The 15,197-nt window shown below is 35.5% G+C and overlaps 1 non-coding gene across 1 annotated transcript; it reads left to right on the top strand.

The window, feature by feature from the left end:
- Nucleotides 1–10,311: 10,311 nt before the first annotated feature.
- Nucleotides 10,312–10,386, top strand: Trnan-guu (transfer RNA asparagine (anticodon GUU)). The gene has a single exon. It is a non-coding gene; the product is annotated as a tRNA-Asn (tRNA).
- The last annotated feature ends 4,811 nt before the right edge of the window (nt 10,387–15,197 follow it).

Below are 15,197 nucleotides of genomic sequence, written 5' to 3'. Positions count from 1 at the left end.
CTTAGTTAAATAATGTTTTTCATTGATTGGACAAAAGAAAAAGGAATATTGGAATTAAAAAGATCTGTATATGAATATTGGGTGCATTTTGATTTTCTAGTCAAACTATGGCGGATTTTATGTTGATGAAGCCTCTGCCTGGATATTTTTGTATATCAAAAAGTTATTGTTTCGAAATAGTTCGAAACACTTTCCTGTTAATAAAGTATTTGCGGCGAAATATGAAATGTTTTTCTAAATAACTATGATAATACGATGTGTGGTATAACAAGTATCAATGTTTGAGGAAATAAACGCAAAACACAGGAAATTACTTATCACTGCTTTGTTTATTAGTCCGTATTCGCCATTTTGTATAAAGTTTCTTTTTCTAGCATGAATGCTTGTCTACATACTTCACTTGTTTTTATATCAGCGGTCATTCCAAAAGTAAATCCTTTTATTTTTTTCTTAACTAAAAATATTTAAGAGCTATGAAAACGGGGGCCATACCATTAAAACGAGCGACCGTTTGTGTATCAGAATTTATTTTTCTACATAGTCACAAGCATCCTCAGTGCACTTTTGCCAATAATTCAATTCCGCATATCTGCTTCTGACCCACGTCTATAGCAGGGTTGTTTTCTTAGAGTCTCACGCCGTCAATATCTTAAACAGAAAGATAAAACTTCCAGGCCATTAATGGATTTGTTCGGTCATCATAACAATGCAATTGCCAACCCTCTTCTGATTTATTCGGGCGGAATAAAAATAAGAGGCATAACTTTTGGAAATCCCCTGTCGTGAATATTACAAATTAATCAGGATTTAAGGTTTTTAGCATTGATTCAATGTGCCTTACATATCGATGTCTTTTTTGTTTTGTGTTTTTTTTTCTTAGCTCCATGTCATTAAATTTGAAGTTTTTAAGGGCATGTTTTTCTTTCTTCTGCCAATTGTCTAAAGAATTGCTTATAATCCGTGAAAGATATCTCGCTTCCGCTCCGAATACTTCCTGTACCTTGAGGGCATCATTATTGGCGGTTTCTTGTTCGAAGAGAAGAACAACATCGAACAATGTGATAATCTGCAACTGCATTATTCTATGAAAAAAAAAGATGAAAATCGCCCATGTTGTTTTGAACAGGGGTCATTAAATGACGAAAACAACAATCCAGATATGATCACATGCAATGTGTCCTATTTGAATACTTGCCTCGCATGAAATTACAAAAATTAAATATTTTATTTCTTTTGTGTATGAGTTTCATGCTATGAAATTAAAAAAAAAAACAAATGTTTTATTTCATTTTTTTTTTTTTACCAAATTACTTCCGATATATTTCTTTTATGCCGTATATTACGTGCTTTTATTAATTTCCGGCTATTTAATGCTAAATAATATGCTTTTCATATTTTGCGAGGATATTTTTATCCAAATATTTTAATAAATACGTTGCTTGGCCTTTTACTACTATCAAAGTGTAGTGTTCGTTTTGATACGCATTTCATGTTTTGTTATCGTTTTAAAGCGAAACAATTTTAATTTTTGCACCAATCTAGAGTTTCTGTTTAGGGAGCTTAATTTACAAACATAAAAACGAACCTCTGCCTATCCCTGTCCCCGAGTAGAAGCCAGTAAATAAGAACATTATTTTTTTTTTTTTTTTGTGAATTAAATTCAGACAGAACATAATTGAATTTAATTCGATTCACATGAAACAAGACATATCGTCACTAAAACATAAGGGGCTACTCTGAAAGTAACTATATTTATAATGATAACTTGGATTGCGAGTTTATAAGATATTCATATTATATTTTAATTTTTGCGGGTTAGTATGGTCGTTGAAACGGTGAGCAGGAAAGGATATTCCAAAAACTAGCACTCATGGAAAATAATCAATTAGAGCAGAAAATCTTGCGTGGATTAAGTGCTACAATGAAGGACTGGGATTTTACTATCAGTCTGGTGGGTCGAATGTATTTTCATTGAAATTACACGTGAAGTAAGTTTAGCAAGGCACATTTCGTGGAAGTACGTGTAAATAAACATGTATGCAAGAGTACGGTGATACGACAGACGCTGGAATTTGAAAGACAGTTCGCGAATTATAAGGTTAAAAATTTCTTTCTTAGATTGATTGGCAAGTAAGCTGGTGTAGCAGAACCGAATGAAGAAACATAAGATAGTGATAGATGTGAGAAATTTCGTAGCCCGGTAGTGGGAGTCTACTTTTTTGCAGCAGACTTGGCAGCATTTTCTATACATGTATTCGAATTCATATTGGCTGAGAATGTCACAGAGGATTTTAAACGTTCAACGCCAAAAGGGGATGCTTTTCGCCATGATAGTGTGAAAAGTTACTCATATTTGTTGAAAGTAAGAGACAGGTTTGACTTTGAAGCATTGATTGCGATTATCCAGTTTGTTTCTATTTTACTAAAGACTAATGGTCATTTGCTGCAGATTATGTTGAATATATGTGAATTATATTTGGCCTTATTCCTGGAATAATGTGGTCTTATCAGCCAATATACTAATCTCAGGCGCACCGCAGAGGGTTTTTTTTCATAGAGATCAGAAATACTATAGTTCGAAGTGTTTAATCCTGGAAACTGGGACACTCACGTTGATGTGACGTTGTTTAGATGTATATCCATGGATAAAACCTGGATCTTTCTTTTAGCTATGAAAGATCTGAATATATTAACTATTCGTCCAGTACGTTAGAGCATATCTGCCGAAAAAATCTATTCACGTAACCCATTTTTGTAAGAAAGGGAAGTTAATATAAGTTGATTTTCCGAAGATTATTTAACTCTAAAATTCTCTCAAAAGCTTTAGAGATATCGGGCGGTACAGTCCTAACTTCAGCTACCTTATCCTATGTTCATCTCTCTTATATTATAGTGAATGTTTGGCGTAAAGTGAGAGTGAACAATGGGTGTCGCTGATTTATCACTTAAGGCTACATGTTCTTCTCAGTAATTCTTTACATTTAAAATTGAAAAGCTTTTTCTTGTTTGAGTTTAATCTCATTTTAATTTTAACTTGCACTCTCTCCTGATGATAGCCACATATTTAGTGGATTGAACATTGCGTAACGAAATATTTTGGTTTTAATCAAAGCATTTTGTTGCAACTATTTTGACTGAATCTTAATTCATGTAAAGAAGTATACGCAGTTTTGTTTGTATTTATGTATGCTTCAACATTGTATTCTGAAATAAACGAGCTACACAGCGAAAAGGTTATGTAAAATACTGTAAAGGTAGTCTATACTGACTAGCGTAACGACTAACTAAGGAGCGGACAAGCAAAATATTCTATACATTAGTGCTGATGGTAGTGTTATTAATATAGTTTTGATCTCTATGTGACACATTCGCCATGTTGAAGTGGCTTCATGTTAAATCTGATTATTAATGATTATTATTATCCTTAGGAGTAGTAGTAGTAGTAGTAGTAGTAGTAGTAGTATGATTTGCAATCCCTTATGATTAGTCAGCATCCAAATGGCTTTACTCTGGTTCTAACAGATTGGGTTTGTGTGAAGATACTAAGTTCGTGACCTAAACTGCACCCAATATTGATGTTTTTTTTTTCTTTCGCGTTTGTCAAATTTAATCATGTTCTGCAAAGTAGAGAAACAGCAATTCAACTCTTTAAGGCAACAAAACCAAACACCATGAATAAATATTTGATCATATAAAGAACTTGAAGCATAAAACCTTTTTTTTTTCAAAATTATTGGATCCAACATTAAATAACCGTTAAAGCGTTGCTATGCCGTAAAACAAAGCAAACAAAAAATCCATAAGTTAATATTTAAAAACATATAAAGAACTGGAGCATATTTTTTTTCTTTCAAAATCACAGGATTTAATGTTAAATAACTAGAAAAAGGCGGATATGGCTTTTCATAGTAAGTTTAGTTCAAATCTGTCAAGTAGTTTCGTAGCTTATGAGTGATGGTGAAACGCACGAAGAGAAACTGATCCATGATGCAAAAAATATATATAGCATGCAATTACTGTTGGATGTCTCGCGTTTTTGTATTTTGACCTCGGAACATACTTACAGGGCATGGATCAAAAACCGTGTTTTACAATGAGGACAAATGATGAAAATGCACGAATACAACTATAAAAACTATAGATCTATACAGACGGTTAAATAAACAACAATAAAAAAAAGATGAGTGACCTAAAGAGGGGGAGGGCATTTGAGAGAAGGGAAATGCTATTATTGCTTTTTGTAAGCAACCATCTCGAAAATGCAACGAAAGAGAAAAAGGATTTTACATCTCGTATGGGTCATATTAATATGGCGGATGTAATTCATAGGCTATGGGTTCACGCTTGCGTGCATAATGTAGATATCGCATGAAATAGTGAGGAATGTTTTTGCATTTTCCGGCTATGATTGGTCGCTGTCTGAATCATTAGGATTTCTTCGAGAGATCATTATTTACACAATTTTTCTCTTCAGACTATTGCCTTCATCAAAGAAAAAAAAAATAAATCTAAACAACATGGAAATTGCATTATTTACTTTCTGTATTACATTCATCCATGTTTTCAGTGAGATTTAAGTGTATTCCTCAATTGTTTAAGTTGTATAGATCATCGTCTGCTTTCAATTTATAGAACATCACCGAAACTTTGCTAAGGATTTTATTGCAAATTTCATTGAACAAAAAATGGACATGCCGTTTCATCGTTTGAAATGTAATTACATCTCCTTCCCCTCTTACTACTACTATCATTGAAATATACCGTACATTTCTAGTTTAGTTATTTTATTGTATCCTCTTTGTAACGTTAATAATGTCATCATATATAATATACAATTTACTATACTATATTATATTAAACAAGTTTTCAAAGTAATAGCAGGAAATAAATTATAATATTAATGTAAATTATCATTTTATAATGATATACATATATACATGATATTCGTATACGTAATATATAAATAAGACACAAATAAATATATGAGATACATTTCTCAATATATAAAAGTACTAGCATTACAGCCCGGCGTTGGCCGAGTGTTTGGATGTGTATACTGAGCAAAAAAAAACAAAAAACAAAAAGCGGTCAATTTTTTAAAGCTTTGACCTGTATTCTGACCCATTAACATTCATTGTTTTGGGCTCAAATTAAGTTATTACGTTAGATCCATGTCCAATAAACCTATATCTAAAATTTCAAGTGTTTAAACCCAAAATTGTCGGAGGAGTTTGGTAGAGTTCTCAAAGGTCAAATCGTTGAACTTTGACCCCTTAACAGCCAAATTTCTGGCCGAAAACCGATCACACAGATTTTTCCAAATCTCAGTACCCTGTATATCAAATTTCGAGCCTGTACTTAAATTTGACAGTTTTTTTTTTTACATGAAGGTCACCACTTATCAAGGCCCGGAAGCCACCCGGGGATAAGGGTCATTGCGTGTACAGTAATCAATGGGATAGTATCGTAGTAATCATTAGTATTGGAGATTTGATAGTGTCTTACTTAAAGGGGCGGATTGTCAGGAATTTGTTTATGTTGGACTTGAAGACATCCAAGTTATAGTCAGGTGGGAAACAGGCAAACCGAAGAGAGTTCCACAGTCGTGCACTTCTAAGAAATAAGCTCTTTTTATGGAATCTACGTTTGGATATACGCACAGATAAAGAGTGGGGAAAATTAATGACAGTAGTTTCAGCTAGACGGGTGTTTTTCGTGAAAGATTGACGAGGGCGGAACAGAGATTGGAGCTAAGACGAGCACTTGCCATGGAAATAACGATAAACAAAGACAGGCTCGCAACGTCTCTTTTGTGGGAGAGAGGCTGCAGGGAAGAGAAAAGAACATCCCCCACTAAGTCACGAAGTCTATTTTGTACTCTGTCAAGGCAGGATAGTCTGCTTTTAGCAGCTTCTGCCCAGATGTGGCAGCAATACTACGCAGTTATTGCGTAGGGAAATGTAAACACACACACACACACACACGCTCACCTTTATAGATATACTAGCCTGGGTGCCCGGCGTTACCCGGGTGCTTGTATGTTTGTGTTGAGCAAAAAAAAGTGGTTGTAGGCAGGCAGGCTCGAACGAGCGAAGGAGGAAAAGAACATGAAAAAACGTGACGTCTTTGCTGTTTCATCCATCGCCAGACCTGAAGTGGTGCAGGTTTAAATTAAGGCTAGTCAATCGAAAAGAGAGGATGGCTTTCGAAAACATCGGCGGAAAAGCGCCCAGTTGAGGGTGAAGTGATCCATGTTTTTATCCAATTTTTCCGTATTTGTCGTCCGAAGGGTCGGCTTCACAACCATACCGATCTCGTGAAAATCCGTCGCATGTCGAAAGTTTTAGGCAGACAAACATACACACATATATACATACATTTAAGCAAACAGGTGAGATTTATATTATAGATTATATTGGACGAAATATATAGTAATGATTTAAAAAGTTAAAAAAAACAAAATTAAAGACTCGTGCGTTACCAACGAGAATCGAAACCAAACCCTTCAGCTTACGACTTATTTTTGCCACTGCCGCCAATAACTGGGCAATGAAGACATTTTTACGGCAAGGCTAAAAATTAAAACATGAACTAATAACTACTACGTTATGCGTTCGTAATGGTGGCGTTCGATCTTCAGCTGGCAAATTTCATTTTTTTTAATTTTCATACTTTTGCAACGATTTTTCCGGGCTAAAACCCAAATACAAAGTTTTGCATGGATTAAAATACCTTATATATGAAGTTTCATGTCTTTAGACCAAAGACTCTAGGAGGATTTTGGTAGGCAAAATTTTTAAAACAAAAATATATACGTATACATAAATATATATGGAAACAATTTCGTGTTTACGATAAAATTTTTACGCAAATATTATGCAAGTATAAATCATGTAGAATATATGCATGAATAAATTACACATAATAGTTAACTAAAGATGATCATCCTATGAGAAAACCGAGGAAACTAAGAGAATTAATTAAAATGAAAGTTTAAAAGAATATGCAAATTAGGTAGATCTTCTGCTAGTTAATGCAATTCCACGCTCCATACATAACAAAATTGTATTTTCTTTTTAAATAAATAGAGAAAGGGATTTTAATATGAATACACACGCATGAAAAACGAATTCATATATTTTCCTGACGAGTTATTTATTTTTTATTTCAATTCATATTCATTTATTTTTTAAATAAAGACATTTTATACTTGAATGCAGCGAAGAGTTCACCAGTTTTTAATTATTAGTTAGTTACCGACTGATAAATCAACCACACGTCGTGTTATTTAGTTTAAAAATCCAGAATGTAGAATGGGTAATCGAAATATTACTGCATTGCATCACACACACACACACACACACACATATATATATATATATATAATTACCAAATAAATTTATATTAATAAAATGATAAAATGAGGTTTGCATTCGCGCTGTTATACAAAACATTATAGACAATTTGTTACCTCATCTTAAAATTCTGTCTAACTCTGGAATCTGGACAGAATTTCGAACGCAATGACCCGTGGTGCAGTGGTGGGAATACTTGGAAAAATCAAGTATAAAAGTGATATTCTCTTGAAGGTTCAGTTTTTTGTGTGGGCAACCGATAGAAATACAATTGTGAATTACTTAAGATATCTATCCAGTCATGGCAGACAGAGCGAGAGCATGCTACTCCCGTAAAGTAAATAAAGGGCGTCGTTCGAAATTCCGTCCGAATTTCTGAGTTTCACAGAAACATTACTGAGTTCGACAAGATACATCTGAAGAAGGTCGTTATGAAACATTGTGAACATGATACTCAAAATGAGAACGGCAGTGCGAAGAATCCAAATAATACGAGAAATATTTGTCATTCGTCTTTAATAAGTAGTTCAGATATTATATGTATCAACACAAAATTTGTACACATAGTAAATGACAATAAGAAAGAAATGGTAAGTCCCTCGAATCATCGCAATATATATTTGTTTTGATTGCATAGTCTGTGGTTTATCCGCTTATATAAACTTTGGCTGAGGAGCCTGGCTTATAGGTTCATAACATTTCTAAGATCAGTAAAAATGGTACAATAAGCTCGACGGTATTCGAACTCGCAAACCAAGATAACATAGTATGCACTGTGGCCAACTGCAACATCAGCGCGTCCTTTTACTTTAGACTTTTTACTGTCAGTAGACTACTTTCTTTTTTTTTTTTACATAGGCATCACCACATTATCAAGGCCAAGAGGCCACTCAAGGATAAGGGTTAAAGAGTGTACAGTAGAAATTGGACAATATAGTAATCATTAGTAATGAAAATTTGGTAAATTTGATAACTTATATGGAACGGCTCATCAAGAACTTATTTACGTTAGACTTGAACACAACCATATTGTAGTCAGCCGGAAAGCAGGAAAACGGAAGACAATTCCACAGGCGTGCAGTTCTAAGAAAGAAGCTTTGTTCATGGAATCTACGTTTAGGTTTAGGCACAGATAAAGAGTGGGGGGAATTATTGATAGTGTTTACAGCTAGACGAGTGTTTCTTGTGAAAGTTTGGCGAAGGGGGGCCATAGATGAAGCTCAGTCGAACACTTTACATGAAAATAACGATACATCAGAGACAAACTCGCAACATTTCTTCTGTGAGATAGAGGTTGCAAGGAAGAGAAAAGGACATCTCCTACGAGGCTACGAAGTCTATTTTGAACTCTATCAAGGCAGGCCAAGTCCTTTCTAGCAGCTCCTGCCCAGATGTGGCAACAGTATTCCATCCTTGGACGTACCTGGCTCTTATATAGATAGAGAATAGCATCAGCAGTGAGATATCTACCGGATCGATAGAAAGATCCCACCATTTTTCCAGCGGCCTTGGCAACAGATTTGATGTACGTGTTCCATTTAAGATCAGGAGTAATGGTCAAGCCAAGAAGCTTGTCAAAACTAGAGGCCTCCTGAAGACGAGAGCCATTCATTTCAATTGATGCCAGATGTGGATCAGAATATTGATGATGTAAAGAGAGAAGCTTGGTTTTAGATGCATTAAAAGTAACCAGCCACTCCTTACCCCATTGTACTACATGCTCAAGATCAGAGGAGAGAGAATTGGAGAGAACTTGGTCGTTTACTGTGTTAGATGTGCTACCATAAATGGTAGTGTCGTCAGCATAAATGTCTACAAATGATGTAAGGATGTGATTTGGAAGATCATTAATGTAGATCAGGAAAAGAGTGGGCCCAGGATGGACCCCTGAGGGACACCGGCATTAATACCGTGAGCTTCTGATTTTTGCCCCTCAACTACTACTCTTATGAACCTATCAGAAAGAAATGATTTAATAATTGAGAAGACATTTCCAGCAATACCATAGCTAGAGATCTTATGAAGTAAACCTTTATGCCATACCCTATCAAAGGCCTTAGATATGTCAAGAGCAATTGCCCTTGTACATCCTTATATAAATAGTGATAAAAATTACATTTATGAACAAACCACTGAGCAACACATACTTTTATATTTACAAAAACGTGCGATAATGTACCCGTTTTCATATAGTTTCCTTACAAACATATTTTGAGACGTCACTGGCTAATCAACTTTGGTGTAAAGATCACACGTTTCATCTCGCTACTTTAGCTTGTGCGTAATTTTTTTTTTTTTTGCGTCTCAATTTGAGCTAGAGTTGCGTATAAACATGTGCAATGCTTTCAAACATAACGAAAAAATGTATAAATGATTTATCTGTTGGTATTCGCTTGGGTTTACAATAGGACGACCTTTTTCCTTGTGAAATGAGACTACCCCACCTTCAAGATTGATTAGTATGAACTGATATCAAGGTTTCATGAATATATTATTATTATTATTATTATTATTATTATTATTATTATTATCTACTAATTTCGTTTGTATTGCATTTAAAGATTTCCAATTAGGACTACTTGTCATGTATTAAAATGTTTAATGGAATTGCAGTATGATGTGAGCTCGCGTATTGTAGAATAATCAAAAGAACTGTGTTAGTCAATAACACACAACAACAACAACAACAACAATAATAATAGCAGCAACACTTACCAAGGGTTCAGCTCATGCACAAGACAGACATCAGATTGAGCTGGACTGAGGGCTTGTATTTATGTACAAGCATATCCAATCAGGTGATTCAGCCAATCACAATCCAAGGAATAGACTGGCCCATGTGTGCACAATGGAATCTCCCATTGTGCCATAAATAGTTCTCCTCTTTCATGAGAAGTAACTTTAGTCTTTGTCAAGTTATCCACAACTTGAACGCTGACCGAAAGTCCACTACACAATCCAACATGGCGCAACCGGTTAGCGCGTTCGGCTGTTAACCGAAAGGTTGGTGGTTCGAATCCACCCGGGGACGATGGCACATATTAAATCTACTTATTAATACCTAAAAATATCCAGATTCCTTTCAATCTTACGAGTAATATTTCGGTGTTTTCTTGATCGAAAGCGTGGGGATATATGTGTGGTTTGCTGTTGGGGTTTGGTTGCGGTAGTCACCAACACGGTACTCCAAGGACAAGTGCCCGCCATTTAACATGTCCGGCATGGAATCAAATGTGCAACACTTGTGGGAAACTTAACCATTTCTCAGCAGTGTGCCGGACAAAGAAATATCGCCCGGCAGTGATAAAGAGTTTTGAAGACCAAGAAGCTCCCATGAATACACTCATGGCCCATATCACATTCGATCAAGGATTCCCCGAGCTCTTTCTAGGTTACTACCACACAACAAACTAGGCCTAAAAGAGAGATATACCTCTCACACAACCCAGCCTACTCGTGGGGGGGAGGGGGGAGATGTAGAATAATCAAAAGAACTGTGTTAGTCAATAACACACAACAACAACAACAACAATAATAATAGCAGCAACACTTACCAAGGGTTCAGCTCATGCACAAGACAGACATCAGATTGAGCTGGACTGAGGGCTTGTATTTATGTACAAGCATATCCAATCAGGTGATTCAGCCAATCACAATCCAAGGAATAGACTGGCCCATGTGTGCACAATGGAATCTCCCATTGTGCCATAAATAGTTCTCCTCTTTCATGAGAAGTAACTTTAGTCTTTGTCAAGTTATCCACAACTTGAACGCTGACCGAAAGTCCACTACACAATCCAACATATAATATATATATATATATATATATATATATATATATATATATATGTGTGTGTGATGTTTTTTTTATTTGATGGGCATCACACGAGCGAAATTCCAAGTTTTTAATTTTCAAATATGATTTTTCTGTTAAATATCCATATATGCTATGATTCATATATTATATGTTATCATTTTTTCATCTCAAATTTACTGAATATAAATTTAAACGTTTATAAATGAACGAATTTTGTTAGAGGAAAAAATCTCCCAAAGTCAAAACCTTTTTAAGAATTTGATAAAATAGTTACTAATAAAATATATATATATTTTTTTATTCAATTTTCACCCCAAACAAGGCACAGTGCCACTTTGAAGCAGGGGGCTACTATCTGGGACTTAATTTGCGGGGTCATTATGAAGGGAGATGAGTAGAAAGATGTTTGTTAACATTACACTTGAACTTCTGCATATCACTGCAGTTGGGAAAGCAGAATCCCGGAAGGGAGCTCCAAAGACTCGCAGTTCTGGGGAAGAAACTATTGGAGTAAAAGGCTTTCTTGCCCCTAGGGATCTCTACTGTAAAGGGATGAGACTTAGTAGCTTGTCGGGTTTGTCGGGGGTAGTTACGTCGGGGAGGTACAAGTGTTTGCAGTTCGTCAGAGCATTCACCATTGAAGTATTTGTAGAACAGGCAGAGGGATGCAACATCTCGTCGATGGGACAGAGGCTGAAGCCTAGATGACAGTTCAGGACCTATCAGGTTGGCGACTCTCTTTTGAACCCTGTCCAGGAGCGAGAGACAAGAAGCAGATGCACCAGCCCAGATGTGACAACAGTACTCCATACATGGGCGAACGGTTGCCTTATAGAGGTATAGGATACTGTCAGGCGTAATTAGTTTTCTAGCACGGTAGAGGGAGCCAACCTTCCTTGCAGCAGCCTTGGCAATGCTCTCAATGTATCTATTCCAGTTCATATTCCCTGTAAACGTTAGGCCGAGGAGTTTAAAAGAAGTACTTTCAGGTAATGTGTTCTTGGCCATTGCTATAGGTGGCAGAGAAGGTTTCTTGTAGTTATTGAAGGAAACAAGCTTAGTCTTAGCAGCATTGAATGTGACCAACCATTTTTGTCCCCATTCCACTACGGATTGGAGGTCATCCTCTAGCGTTTCTGCCATTTCCTTGGATATGTGTTCATTGTTATCTGTTATAGAGAGTGGTGTCATCGGCAAATATACCCATCTCCGAAACAATTTTATCAGGGAGGTCGTTTATGAATATCAGGAATAATAGAGGTCCAAGGATAGACCTCTGAGGTACTCCCGCATTTATGTCGTATTGTTTGGATGTACGACCGTCGAGGACAACTTTGATTTTTCTATTACTTAAGAAGGATTTAATTACATTATGAATTCTTCCAGTGATTCCATATGATCTAATTTTCCTTAGAAGACCATCGTGCCATACCCTGTCAAAAGCCTTAGATATATCGAGGGCCACCGCTCTACCCTCCCCTGTTTTATCCAATGAACGGTATATACGTTCAGAAACTACAGTTAAGATATCTGCTGTTGAACGGGCTTGCCTGAATCCATATTGTTTGTCAGTAAGGAGTTTAGCAGCTGTTAGGTGCTGGACTAGGGCTTGATTAACTAAGGACTCAAATATTTTGGCGAAAAGCGGGAGGAGGCTAATGGGGCGATATTTTAGTGGGTCAGTTCTTTCACCAGAATTCTTGAAGACTGGTACCACAGAGGCGGTTTTCCAGCAGTCGGGAAAACAAGATTCGTTAAGGCATTTATTGTAAAGTTTGGACAGAACTGGAGCAACCTCGGCAGAGCATTTTTTTAATAGCACAGCCGGGATGAGATCTGGTCCACATGCTTTTGAGGTGTCTAGGTTTTTTATAATAGCATGTACCTGAGAAGGGGTGATTTTCAAATCGTCTAGTGAGGCGTCTGTTCGCAGAGGAAAATCAGGGAGTGAGTGGTGTACCGAGTTCAGTGTGGAGTTTGAGGCAAACCGACTGGCAAGCAGATTAGCCTTGTCAGTTGCCGTGCAAGCAACCTCATGATCGTTTGATAGTGGGGGAATAGTTGACTGTCCATTATTTACTACGCTGTTGTAGATTTTCCAAAAATCTCGGGTTCCTAATTTCTGTGCTTCGTTGCGTTTTCTGGTGGTTTCAGAGTAATCTGTCTTAGCTGTCTCTGTCATTCTCTTACAATTATTTCTAGCTTCTATAAACTTCTGTTTATACCTTGTGGATACTATTAATTCGTATATTTTATCAATTAATATTATTTTTTTATTCTTTGATGTTATTTAAATTTCTAATTTTGCATTAATATTTGATGTGTGACAGAATATTCTGAGTAATTTTGGATTATTAACTTGATTAGCAAATTTGTGCGACTAGAAATGTGAGATTTATGTTATTAGTTTCAGTAAATCCAACATCGATATGTTCTTGTCATACAATTCCTGAATATGTCATTATGTCAATATCGATATGTTCTTGTCATACAATTCCTAAATATGTCATTATCTCGATATCGATATGTTCTTGTCATACAATTCCTGAATATGTCATTATGTCAATATCGATATTTTCTTGTCATACAATTCCTGAACATGTCATTATGTCAATATCGATATGCTCTTGTCATACAATTCCTGAATATGCCATTATGTCAATATCGATATGTTCTTGTCATACAATTCCTGAATATGCCATTATGTCAATATCGATATGTTCTTGTCATACAATTCCTGAATATGTCATTATGTCAATATCGATATGTTCTTGTCATACAATTCCTGAATATGTCATTATGTCAATATCGATATGTTCTTGTCATACAATTCCTGAATATGTCATTATGTCAATATCGATATGTTCTTGTAATACAATTCCTGAATATGTCATTATGTCAATATCGATATGTTCTTGTCATACAATTCCTGAATATGTCATTATGTCAATATCGATATGTTCTTGTCATACAATTCCTGAATATGTCATTATGTCAATATCGATATGTTCTTGTCCTACAATTCCTGAATATGTCATTATGTCAATATCGATATGTTCTTGTCATACAATTCCTGAATATGTCATTATGTCAATATCGATATGTTCTTGTCATACAATTCCTGAATATGTCATTATGTCAATATCGATATGTTCTTTTCATACAATTCCTGAATATGTCATTATGTCAATATCGATATTTTCTTGTCATACAATTCCTGAATATGTCATTATGTCAATATCGATATGTTCTTGTCATACAATTCCTGAATATGTCATTATGTCAATATCGATATGTTCTTGTCATACAATTCCTGAATATGTCATTATGTCAATATCGATATGTACGTGTTTATCAATACTGATATGTACTTGTTATAAACCTTCTGAATATGACCTAGTTTTATTCAGTATTTGCAATACTCTTATAGTATTTGTTATCATTCCATTGAAAATGCATCCATCTTATTAACCCTTATCCTCCGGTGCCTCGATTCCTTGATAATTTTTGTCTCTCAAATAAAAAAAAAAAGATCTGGTATATTATTAAGTACATGACATGATATAATCAAAATATTGTATATGAATGACGTCATCCGTTGGTAGACATTGGTAAGATCCTGTCTGACGTCATAAATAATGAAGTGAAATTATACGTCATTTATTAAAACATGGACTACTTGAACTGTCATGGTTGTCTATTAGACGAATTGTCTAGACTTCTAGGGTGTTATATGGACATAACGTAATGAAATTAAAATATATTTCCGTTAAATAACCGTGGAATTTCCACGTGCCATTGTAGTTGTAGTTAGCATCCATTTACCCAACGTTGACAGGTACTTTAGTTTTTATACTGGACTAACGCTTGGGAGATGGTTACAGTAGATGTATAACAAAAAGCAGACATGGTCTTAAATTAACCAAGGGAATCGTACTGCGTCGAATATCCTTAAGGACTTTGTTGATACTCGAATCCTAAGAGACCCCGAGGGTATAGAACATGCAGAAAGCAGAAGGAACATA

This window comes from Euprymna scolopes, chromosome 2 (genome assembly GCF_053919585.1).
Source record: "Euprymna scolopes isolate OS-2025 chromosome 2, ASM5391958v1, whole genome shotgun sequence".
Classification (NCBI taxonomy): domain Eukaryota; kingdom Metazoa; phylum Mollusca; class Cephalopoda; order Sepiida; family Sepiolidae; genus Euprymna; species Euprymna scolopes.
The sequence above is the reverse complement of the archived record's forward strand: the minus strand, read 5'-3'. Positions and strand labels throughout refer to the sequence as shown.